This window comes from Panthera leo, chromosome B3, assembly GCF_018350215.1.
Source record: "Panthera leo isolate Ple1 chromosome B3, P.leo_Ple1_pat1.1, whole genome shotgun sequence".
NCBI lineage: Eukaryota > Metazoa > Chordata > Mammalia > Carnivora > Felidae > Panthera > Panthera leo.
Window position 1 is genome coordinate 68,001,340 of NC_056684.1, and position 12,285 is coordinate 68,013,624.

Below are 12,285 nucleotides of genomic sequence, written 5' to 3' on the forward strand. Positions count from 1 at the left end.
AAGAAAGAAAGAAAGAAAGAAAGAAAGAAAGAAAGAAAGAAAGAAAGAAAGAGTATGACAGGGGGAGGGGCATAGATAGACACAGAATCTGAAGCAGGCTCCAGGCTCTGAGCTCTCAGCACAGAGCAGGATGCAGGGCTCAAACTCACGAACTGTGAGATCATGACCTGAGACCTGAGCCAAAGTCAGACACTCAGCCAACTGAGCCACCCAGGCATCCCATGTTTTGCATAATCTTCTAACTTTAATTACCACGTTATCAAAATAGTTCTGAACTCAGCGGTTGGCGGCCCATACCACATGTCCTGGAGATAGCTCCCAATTGGCTATATCTCCCACCCCCACTTTCGTGAGAACAACTACAGCCAATGGTGGCCATATAATTTACTATTCTCACTAGGACATGTCTGAGACTGAAAGAAGGCGATAACTAATAATTACACCTTGACGAAAACATAAATTGCAACAATCCTGGCCAGATTGGTACATGTAGTCACCCTAGCTACAGCTGGCCTCTTTGTGAGCTTTGCCATGTGTTTGGCACTCTCCCCACCCCTCCCCAAACATCGGAAACCCTGTACCATTTACAGCACTTCTGCTCAGGTCCAGATAAAATCACCAGAACCTTTGCGTGCACTGTCTCTATACCCAGGGCCTCCTTTGACAGCCTGTGGAAGCCTACGGTCTCCTTTCTCAGAATACTGATTTTAAATGTCTTGAAAAAACTACTTAAGACTGCTAAGGAAATCCATCATACTGAGATACAACCCTGAATTTAGAGATTAGGAATTTATAGTGCTCTGTGAAACTATTTATGCAGGAGTCTTCATTTTTGGGTAGTGCTTTTATAGATCTTTCTCTAATCAGAAAAATAACACTGTTATATATGATAATAGCACTCTTTCACTTTAAAAATGTCTAGAAGGGGGACCTGGGAGGCTCCGTCGGTTAAGTATCAGACTCTTGATTTCAGCTCAGGTCATGATCCCAGGGTCATGGGATCAAGCCCCACATTGGGCTCTGTGCTGATAGCATGGAGCCTGCTTGGGATTCTTTCTCTCCCTCTCTCTCTGCCCCTCCTCCACGCATACTCTGTTTCAAAATGAATGAATGAATGAATGAATGAATGAATGAATAAATAAATAAATAAATAAATAAGCAAGCAAACAAGCAAACTTAAAAATGTCTAGAAAAATAGGCAAGTTGTAATCCATAAAAGCCCTAAGGTTCCTTTCATTGAAGACTACAATGGTGTGGGAGGGAGGAGAAAGTGGGTGATGGGCATTGAGGAGGGCGCCTGTTGGGATGAGCACTGGGTGTTGTATGGAAACCAATTTGACAATAAATTTCATACAAACAAACAAACAAACAGACTATAATGTTGTAAAGTGAATAGGAAAGGAAAATCCATCATATCTATTAGGGCCTATGTCGTGATACTTCAAGGTAAAAGGTATTAAAGGATTTTAAAATGCCAGTATTTAATTAAGCCTAACTCTGCTATGTACTACCTGTGTCACTGTGGTCAAATTACTCAGGACCAACCGCATAGTTATTAATTCATCTGTCCTATAAGAATAGCCCCAGTGACTACTCTCACACAGCTGTTCTAAAGATAAATGAGGTAATACACATCGAAGGCTTAGCACATAAAATATGATCAACAAATGACATGACAGATATTACTAGTATGTCATCATCAGCATCATTGATATTAAAACGCAAATTTTATTAAGTTACTCCTCTGCTCAAAACCTTTCAAAGGCTCGTCGTCACCCTTGACATAACCTCTAATATCTTCATGACGTCCCATTCAGCCCTGCAGGTCCGCTCCCTGGCTCCTCTGGGACACCACCTCCTCTTTGCCACGTTCATTCCTTTCCACGCTCGCTGGCCAGCTTGTCGATGCTTGAGTGCACTGAGCATGCGCACTGGGGGTGTCTGCACTTGCCACGCCTCTCTGGGACACCTTGCCTACAGTCTCTGCCTGACTGGCTTCCTTACAGTATTCAGGTCTCAGCTCAGGTATCACCCTCTCTGACTTGACCAAATAAAAGATCACCCCTTGTGGCACATCCCCGTCCCCGCCCCCAACTCTCTCTGCCACCGCACACTACCCCTTTTCTGCCCAGCCTCTATCTACCTGGTAGACTATTCATTGTCTCATTCATTTATGATAAGACAACTGAATGTAAGCTCCAGGAAAGAAGCAACTTCATCTGGCTTGTCTTCTGCTGAGCCTTAAACATGGGAAGAGTGCCTATATATTCAATAAATTATTTTACTTGACAAATGCACTTATTGGATAAACATTGCTTAAAAAGAAAGAGGCTAGGTTTCCTAAGCATAAAACTTGATATTTAGAATACAAACACAGGCTTAGAGAAGAATGTCAGGCTGAAGTTATTTACTATTATCTCAACGTCCAGGAAATGTCAATTAACAAAACTTCCTAAGTGCTGTGGCCAACCTCGTGAGGCAGAACTCAGGATCGTTAAATTCCAGCTCTGCCACTTGAGTGTCTGGGACAAGTCACACGTTTCAGCTTCCATCTCCGTAAAATGAAGATGGTAACTCCTCCCTGCACCTACATATGAAGGCTACATGAAAAGGGGACAAGGCTTGCTTGAATCAGAACCTCCGCAGCCAGACCTCTGATGGCTCCGTGTCGTGTCGAGACCACTGGGGGTTCAAGCTTCCAGTGGGATGGCTGTTTTGACAAAGTTAAATGCTGCTGGAGCATAGGGGAAAGAGCTTGGGCTCTGCAGCAGGCGGGCCCAGGTTGGCTGTGCTCTATCACGTATTAACTGAAAGACCTTGGGGAAGTCACTTAACTCCTCTGAGCCTTACCCATAAAACTGGAATGGTAAGATCTCCCTTGCAAGGTGGTTGTGACCTTTGGAGGTACTGAACTCGAGGGATCAACACACATGAGACACTCAACAACGCAGCCATTTATTATCTGACTGCTGAGAAGCAAATGCCAGTAGTCATTATTCCAGCTGTCTGCCTATGGAAAGAGCACTGCAAAATTTCGAGCAAACGTTCCTTTCTTTCTTACGGAGGTCAACAATACTCTCAATAGAGGGTAATTTTGCTTGTGATCATTTTCAAGTCACATCAGGTGTGCTCTGCCCAGAACCTCACTATTTTTCCCATTTTACTTACAAAGCTGATGTCCTTATCAAGGTGCCTAAGCAAGGCTTGTCTACAGGAGGGTGTTCCCTGTGTCAGTCATTTAATTTGCTGTTTCAGCCCCCCCCTTTTTTTTTTATCCTCGGGAGGGGGAAGAAGACAGAAACTGATGTATAATTTGCAAATACCTGGGAGTCAAAGGGCTAGGTGTGAGGGGCTTATGATTTTTCTACTTAATGATAACTGACTTATCAATCTCTGACCTGATTAAACTGAATCACTTCTCATATACTAAATGAAAGATAATGATGCAGGGGGTCTACCTATCAAGGTAATTTTCTGAGAGCAAAGATTCCTTCTTTAACCTCTAGGGTCTATGATCTACAATGGGTTCCTTGCATTGCACAGGAAACCCAGGTCTCTGCACTGCACCCAAGTTACCAACTTAAAAGGCAAACTGGATCATGCCACTCCTGTGCTTATGTGTCCATGAGCTTCCTCTCTGTACAGGGTGAAGTACACTCACACTGCACAGTAAGCCCTTCGCAACCTGGCTCCTGCTACTTCCCACTACGTGCCCCATACTCCTGTCTCGTACGACTCTGTGCTGTTCCTGCCACTCAACCTGTTTTCTTGTACCTTCAGCTTTAGGAACACTGTTTCTCCTGCTTTGAATCCCTCCTCCTCCCTGCCTTCTCCTTCCCAAACACCCCCACTGTAAATGTCTTGTCTTCCTTCAAAAACCGAGCTTTAAAGTTACTCCTTTCATGAAGACCTCCACGGGGCCTTTATCAACTGGTGACCTGTTCTTTCTGTGCAGCCCAACAACACTGTGTTCACATATGTGGGGCACAGTACTGACACCATTTGCTGGCAGTCTGCTTTTCCTACTAGACTCAGTGTTTCAGGGCAGGAACCAAAATCTATCTCACAATGGAATTTCAGAATCCACTTCTCTCAACTTTAACACCTGGTAGGAACTCCATCTCTCTGACAGATGAATCAGCTGAAAGCAAGGGGCCCACACTAGTGGAACACAGTCCCTTATTATCTCCCCAATGGGGAATCAGAGTCCATTTCCTGGCACAGCTATTTATAATATTCATTTTCTGTTTTCAACAAGATAGAAGAGAGTATAAGAGAATCAAAGAGTGAGAGAGTACTGACTTTCATCCTGGTGTATCCTATGTTAGATCAATACATTATATAGAATGACAGATCATAGATACAAATAACATTGACCCTGAGTTTTGTCTGGATTGGACTAAAATGTTCAAATAGAGTGATTATGAAAAATGTAGAGTTTTTATAAATAAAATGACACTTCCAGAAAATATTTGGACTATGAACACTTGTCACCTAAATGTACCAAAATATTCAAGGTTTTATCCTCAAGAGGGTGGTATTCATGCACTTAGAGTGGCTGAAGAAGGACGTCACTCTTCAAAGAAAGTGTGGGTTTTATGCCAAAGATAATTAAGTCATATTTATGGATACCCATCTGGGAGGTAGTAAAGAGTGGAATGAGGGAAAGGGATAGAGGTTGGAATATCTTCCCAGTATTCTTTACACAGTCTATTACACTTTAATATACCATGGTTTATGGACCTGACATGGTTGGTATAAACCAACAGGACGCACAGTAAAGAAGCTGTTTTTATTACAGCTCTCCAAATAGAGGAGCCAGGTGATGCTAACAAGGAAACAAAGGGACCGCACTCCACTTCATGTGGTATCCATCTGATGTGAACATGGCAGCCATTTGTCATTTCTTAGAAAATTGCCCTGTCACGCACTTTCTAGAAGAAAAGAATGCTTTCACCAACAGAGGCAACAGCACATGAACACTGGAAAGAGGGATGACTTTTCAATATTTGAGAGGGGAAAAATATACATATGTGGAACCACTGAATAATGGGGCCATCTTACATTTTACATTTTTCCTCTCAGTATACTTGCCCCAAAAGGATGCTATCTGCCTATCTCATCTTCCCGTTTTATTAGTTTTCCTGGTTGTGGTTAAATTAGAATGATCATTTCTGGTCTGTCATAGAGTTTACATTTGCAAATGTCTAGTTGGATGGTTAACTTGAAGAGCGGGGGCCGTCTGTGAGGTTTTCTGGGTAAATTGTTGTGAGGCTGGCTAGAGGCATGCTATCAAGGTTCCCAGTATATGGGTATAATGTGATTTCTAGGTCACCTAAGACTAAAGTGGAGTAGAAAACCCAGGCTTTTGATGAAAGTACTAAGTAAAAGACACTGTATCAGAAGACTTTGAAGAGTCCTTAGGAGTCATAAAATCAAAAGAACCCAGGTACAGGGAGTCTTAAAAGTCATTTAGTCTAACTCTCAGGCTGATTGAGTGGGGATCCTCCTGTGTTCAGTCAGACTTTCCAGATCTCATCATTTTCATCATTTTTATCTGCCCTTTTCAGCTGCCTTTATAACTGAACCTGAATATTCTTATGGGCATCAAAAAAACCTAAATATTGGTATCACCTTAACTTGGGCACTTGGGGCTTTTCTCAACCAAAGTTCTTCATCTGAACTATAGAATGTGGGAAGTGATTTGACCAGCTATTTTCTAAGTTACCCCCAACTCATATGTACATAATTTAGGACCATTTTATGTAAAATTTTTTAAGTTTATTTATTTTGAGGGAGTGTGTGTGTGTGTGTGTGAGCGAGAGAGAGAGAGAGAGAGAGAGAGAGAGAGAGAGAGAGAGAAAGAGAGAGAGAGCACGAGCAAGCAAGCATGAGCAGGGGAGGAGCAGAGAGAGAATTCCAAGCAGGCTCCATACTGCCAACACAGAGCCCCATGAAGGGCTTGATCTTATAAACCGTGAGACTATGACCTGAGCAGAAATCAAGAGTCAGATGCTTAACCAACTGAACCACCTGGGTACCCCAAGTAGTACCATTTTAGATGGTAGGGAGGTGTTAATTCATTATACACAATGATGGCAACAGAACTTAATTCTCTCATAAATGGTTGCAAAAAGTGAGTCCTGATACAATCAAGCTTACAAATAACTAATGATCTTAGGTCATTTCCATTTTTATATTTCAAAATGTGGGCATAATATTAAAATACCTCATAAAATATCTTACTGATATAATAATTTGAATGAGAAAAATCTCCCTGGTTATATAATAAAAGAATTGCATGATTCTTTTATATTCTGTGATGACTGTAATAATTATTTGTGTAGGTGAGGAATATAGTTTAAGAGGCCACAACATAACTCTAAGTGCTCATCAGATTATGCATCTGGTTTGTTCTTTATAGTAATTATAAAAAAAATAAAAATTTTATCCATTCACAACTCTAGAAGGTAATCAGACTAAGAGTATAATTGGGATCTAAATGAAATAAATTTATCCACAGTTCACAAGTCAACCCACTATAAAAGCTTTATAACTTTTTTTCCCCTCACCTTTGATGAGACTTTCACCCCCACAGGTTAAGTTTTCAACCACTCCCCATATGGACACAACACTCAATCTTTAGACTGTAGGAGAATTCTTCTCATTTCTTCATGAGAATTCTTCTCATGAGCATAAGCAAATGCTCATTCTTCTTAAAGGCAACCATTTATTTAGCTGTTAATAGGCTGTGATCTTTTTTCCCCTGCTTTGGTATAGTCCAGTGATGTCCTTCAATTCTGTACAACTATCTGTACACAGCAATTTTTTTTGGCATCAAGGGATGCAGATGCAATTACTTGAGAAAATTCGTAAGACCGCATAATCCATAACCTAACTATAACCTAGTCCAACGATTTAATGTTACAGAAATAAGAAGGTGAAATAAGAAAGGGAATGACTCTCCTGTATCTAGGTCTCAACTCATAAGCCAATCTATGTCCCAGGGTCCCCTGCTGCTTCCCAACAGGCTAGATTTCCCTCTAGAATGCTCAAATAGTAAGGTGGTATCTTGAAGTTGCACTAAACGGCACATTTTCCATAGGAGTATATACATCAGAGAGAAAGTGCCAACCAAAATGGAATTTCAGCTTTCATTCTAAATTTCCTGACTCTTGATGCTTCAAAACAGACCATGGGGGTAAAACTTAGAATGATCCAGTGAGAGGCTCATTAACATTAATGGGAGTCAGGTGGATGCATTCTCAAACAGGGCCTGAAATTCTCCATTTTATCTCATCCTGTAAGCCTGTGTATACCTTTAACTTATCAGCATTAGTAGAAGTGACATCTCTTTTGAAAAAAAAAAAAGTTTTTACTTGGAGTTATTTTTTCACCAATATTTCTAAACAAACATGCTTATAAAATATAATTTTCACTTAAAGAATATACATAACTCCTGTTTTCTATAGTGTTTACCTTGTCTCCCTGCCATCTCGTTCCCAGTGGGAAGGCTCATCCCTTCCTCAGTGCTTTAGAATTCTTTCAGGGACCATGTAGGGATAAGTGAACTCTGTGGTCTCATCACTCAGGGAGAAGACACCAAATGAATCATCATTTAGGAAATGTTAGGAATTGCAAAGAAGCTAGATGTAAAAAAGAGGGCTGCTCCCATTTTGTTTCATCAAGAATCCTGATGACATTTCAAAGCCAATGGGGTTCAGAGTCACAAGCCTCTAAATAACCATTTGGTGACAAATTGCAGGTATGCTAATATTGAAAGAAGGTCTCCTTTCCCAAACTACCCTGTCCTATCTTGGAATTAGCACTAACATAAAAGTATGTAATTTCTGGAAGGTATGGACTATATTTTTAAATTTGTATTCAAAATTTAGCACTTAAGACCATAAACTTAGTGTTTAAAAATCAATAATTTGTTGCTTCCTTAATTGATGAGAATGACTACAAAAGCAGCTACCAGTTTGAATTTGTAAGCCAGTTTATGAGCAAAATGGTAACAGGCTGCATGCTCATTTTTCTCTCTGATTTAAAGCAGTGCTCTTCAAAAGCAGGGCCTCATCTTTTTTTTTTTTTTCATAGCATTTTAGTACTTGATTTTCAACAGATATTTCTTTAAGCACCGCATTAACAAATGGAAAAAAAAATTGGCACCAATTGGGTTCTTTGGGTTTCCCAAAACTGCCTCTGATGACTATCTCTGTTATTTAGGGCCATCATTTAATTCTTTGTATCTCAACTTGTCCATCTGTATACTGGATAAAATGAAACCCTACACCTGAGAACCAGCTACAATAAACCTAAGAAATTACCTAGTGTAAACAAAGTGAACAAAGTTTATAAGTGAACAAAGTTAAATAATGAGGGACCGAATAAATATTGGATTTTATGATAATGGAATAGTGTACTGAACTGTGACCCCTTCAGCCCACCAGTCACAGCTAATGGGATCCAAGGATAGTCAATCCATGGGCTGATCAACTGCTTATGAAGCAGTTCAATACAACTGACTGGAATAATCAGGTTGGTGGTCATGGTGGTGATGATGAAGAAGAAGGAAGAGGAAGAGGAGGGGGGGAGGAGAATATTCACTGAGTACTGTGTCTCAGGTAATAATGCTAAGGGGTTTACACAGATCATTTAACCTTTTCAACTAATCAGATGAGTTCTACATTGTGGATAACAGTGGAACCAAAGCTTCAAATCACTCCATTACTTTCCAGTTGTTGGCCTTGGGCAAGTTAAGTTTAACTTGTTTAACACTGAGTTCTCTAACCTATAAATGAAAGTAATAATAGGACCTATATTAGACAGTTGTTGTAATAATTAAATGAGATATTTGTAAGGTGCTCGGCCATCACACTTGGTACATTAGCTCAGTAAATGTTAATTATTACAATCATTACAACCACTACCACAACAGTTCTAAGTTGCTCAGTGACCCTTGCTTGGTCGATTTTTCTTGGGCTTCCATGAGACTCATTTGAGTCGTTGAGCATCCTGTTTTTCCTTCAGTAACATGTCTATCCCTACAACAAACTCCCTAAGACCTGATGCAAATGCACTAGATCCAAATATCCCACAAATCAGGTTTTCAAAGGGTATCATGGAGATAAAATTCAGAATATAAAGCAGTAAATACAGTGAGACTAAATTATATTACAATGTATGCCACGGAAATAAATTATCTATTAAAAATATCAGAAAGTAATATACCAAAATATTATAGTTGCTATTTCTGCCTTTCTGGCTGACAGGCTTTTTATTTTTCATATGCTTCTTTTTTAAGAATTAGCATCATTTAATATAATCAGAAAAAAATAATTGTATTTGGAAGCAGAAGCAGAGCACACGGAAAGTGACTTGCCCAAGGTCATACAACTAACTTGGGGCAAAAAAGAACTTGTTCCTTTACTCATCGTTTTTTTCACTATACCACACTGTTATTCTTTACATGTTCCTGCTTAAGAACTCTAAAACTGTCATATCATTATAGACTAGAAAATTACAGAAATAAGAATTCATAACTGGAAAAACAAGTATCCGAATGAGTAAGTTAAATTGAAAGGCATAGTCACCTACGTTAAAGTCCTAAAGCCCTTTATTTATACCTTACGCGCGCACACACACACACACACACACACACACACACACATGTAAATTTTACCCATTTCTATAAAGTAACCATCCCACATATTTTTATGAATTGTCCAGAAATATATACAATGTGAAGAATGATTTTAATCACATTATAAAGATGAAAACTCAGATAAAAGCCATTATGCATGGTCAGAGATCTTAATAGATTAAGATTGGTTTTAACTAATCAAAAACAAAGAGAGGAAAAAGAAAGCCATACTCATATTTCAGATAAAATATTACATGGTACCCATACCTTTACAAAGTAGATTTCTTGTTCATCTAGATTTATTTATACTAAACCACTTACATTTTTTGTAGCATAAAACATTTGTTAAATAATTGAAACCCTTCAGAAAAACAAGTATTCCCATGTTTAGTCATGAATGTACATAAGTAATCATAGAACACCCATTGCCATCCTTAAACGGGAGTTCTTTTAGAACCCTGGCAAAGGTGTAGTGTACTTGGGAAACTGTCGTGATATCTGTTATTGCTCTGAGTATCAAAATAATCCATCAAATTTGCTTTCTTACAGTCAAGAATTTGTCATAGTTGGGGATTTAAATTGGTCCGCTAAAAATGGTAACCAAGAATTATACCCTAACTTCAAGAGTTGTGATGCTACCAAGAGTATAGGTGCAGGGAAGGCAAGGGATAGTTTGTCTCTTGGGAGGTACGTCCAAGAAAGGAAAACACTAGGTGAACGGTGATTCCCCAAGAAGACACTGTAGAAGACATTTTCCACATTAAAGCACACTTAATTTGCTCTGCCAGTAGAAGTTATGCAGAAGGACTATTAGCGCAAGTGATCCTTATCAGAGTCAGTAAAAAAGAAACAAAGAAATGAGGTTTGGTTTTAAAACTGACCACCCCACTTAGAAGTCTGCTGGGTAAAAGTGCTGATGGTGAGTTTAACAGAATTTGGGGTGGTCTCTCAGGACCCACATCCTCCTTTCCTGCCCCCCACCCCCACTTTTAACAAATCTTTATAATTTCTCCCAGATTTTAAAACAACTCCTCATTGTAGAACATGTGGATATCTGAGGGAAAAAAGAGAAAAAAAGAGGAAAATAGTGCAGAAGGCTTTCTTATGTAAGAGCCTCTGCTAATATTTTGATTCATTTCCATAAATGTAGGTGTACGTTTAGAATCACAAAGCCACGTGTGCTGGTTTATATAGTTGAGGTCATACTGAATATATAATTTTCTTGCTTTTTCATTTAACATGTCGAAGAATAGGTCAACCTTTAAATGAATACTTTTAAGATACTTTATCATTTGCCATTTAATTGGTAATGATTGAAAACTAATTGTTGGAAAATAAGCCTTTTTTTCCAAAGTGGGTATGAAACCAATTCAAATAAAATAATTTTCTAGAAACCCATGACAGCATTTCAAAATAATTTTCTGACAACGTTTCTTCAATAATATCTTTTAGGAGAAAAATGTTTGGTTATGAAGGACTATTAAAACGTTATCAAATGTACTTAAAGCAGACTTTTATTTTGATTCAACCTGGAAATGATCTGTTGCTTTACTCTTTAGTTGTCTGCTTTCTGTAGCTTAGTAGAGAAATGTTTTAGATGGCCACAAGTATTAAAATCATGTCTTGGGGTGCCTGGGTGGCTCAGTTGGTAGGTGCCTGAATTTGGCTCAGGTCATGATCTCGCGGTCTGAGTTCGAGCCCCGCGTCGGGCTCTGGGCTGACAGCTCAGAGCCTGGAGCCTGTTTCAGATTCTGTGTCTCCCTCTCTCTCTGACCCTCCCCCGTTCATGCTCTGTCTGTCTCTGTCTCAAAAATAAACGTTAAAAAATTAAAAAAATAAAATAAAATCATGTCTTATGCTGCAAAATCAGTTAAAATTTCTTTCCGCTGTGTTTAAACCGAATATGTTCTGTATTTGGAAAATACAGGTTAAAGAAAATATTCTTAACAGGAGAAAATACTGAGGGTCAGTATATGCTTGGAAGCAAGTGTGAGGACTCTGAATATAAGACAAGATACGTACACGCATGCACACACACACCTCCCGCCCCTCAGCAGGGAATAAGTCTCCCTTAAAATCTGAGTGGAGGAAATGGTCAAATATTAGGTAAATTGGAGAAGTGCCACGGTCTCCTTTAGGCAGGGACCTGAAGCTAATTGTGCAAATGGCATAAAGCTGATTTCAGAAAGGGGGCGGGGGAAGCTCCTGAAACCAGAGGCTTGAAATGTTTTACTGGAGAAAAACCATAGCATTACCTCCTCCTGTGGGATGATAACAATGATTTATGAAGCTGAAGTCATTTCTTGTGATTGCGCTTCGGGGAGATTGGTTTCACATGATCTGTGAAGCCAGGCTATGCAAGCTGAGGAACCACCCCACATGTTCAACTCAGGCTCGGATCTGCCCTCTTCAAGGGGATTCCAGAGCTCCTCGGAGGGGGAGGAAAAGCTATTGCTTTCTGATCCATGAACCACCTTCTCCCCTCCCACAAGCTCATTAGGTGTACACACGGCTCTCTTATTCTCTCTCCTTTTAAAAGTATTACTACTCCTGCATTGTAAATGCGCAGCAGGATAGTAGCAAAGCCGAGATTAATTCCCCATGGATTTATATGGCTCGTTCTCACCCACCATGACTTG

General features: G+C 39.6%; 1 protein-coding gene across 11 annotated transcripts in view; it reads right to left on the reverse strand.

Moving 5' to 3' along the window:
• The window catches only part of FMN1 (formin 1), a 432,271-nt gene that overhangs the window by 46,205 nt on the left and 373,781 nt on the right, over positions 1–12,285 (reverse strand). The window lies entirely within an intron of this gene.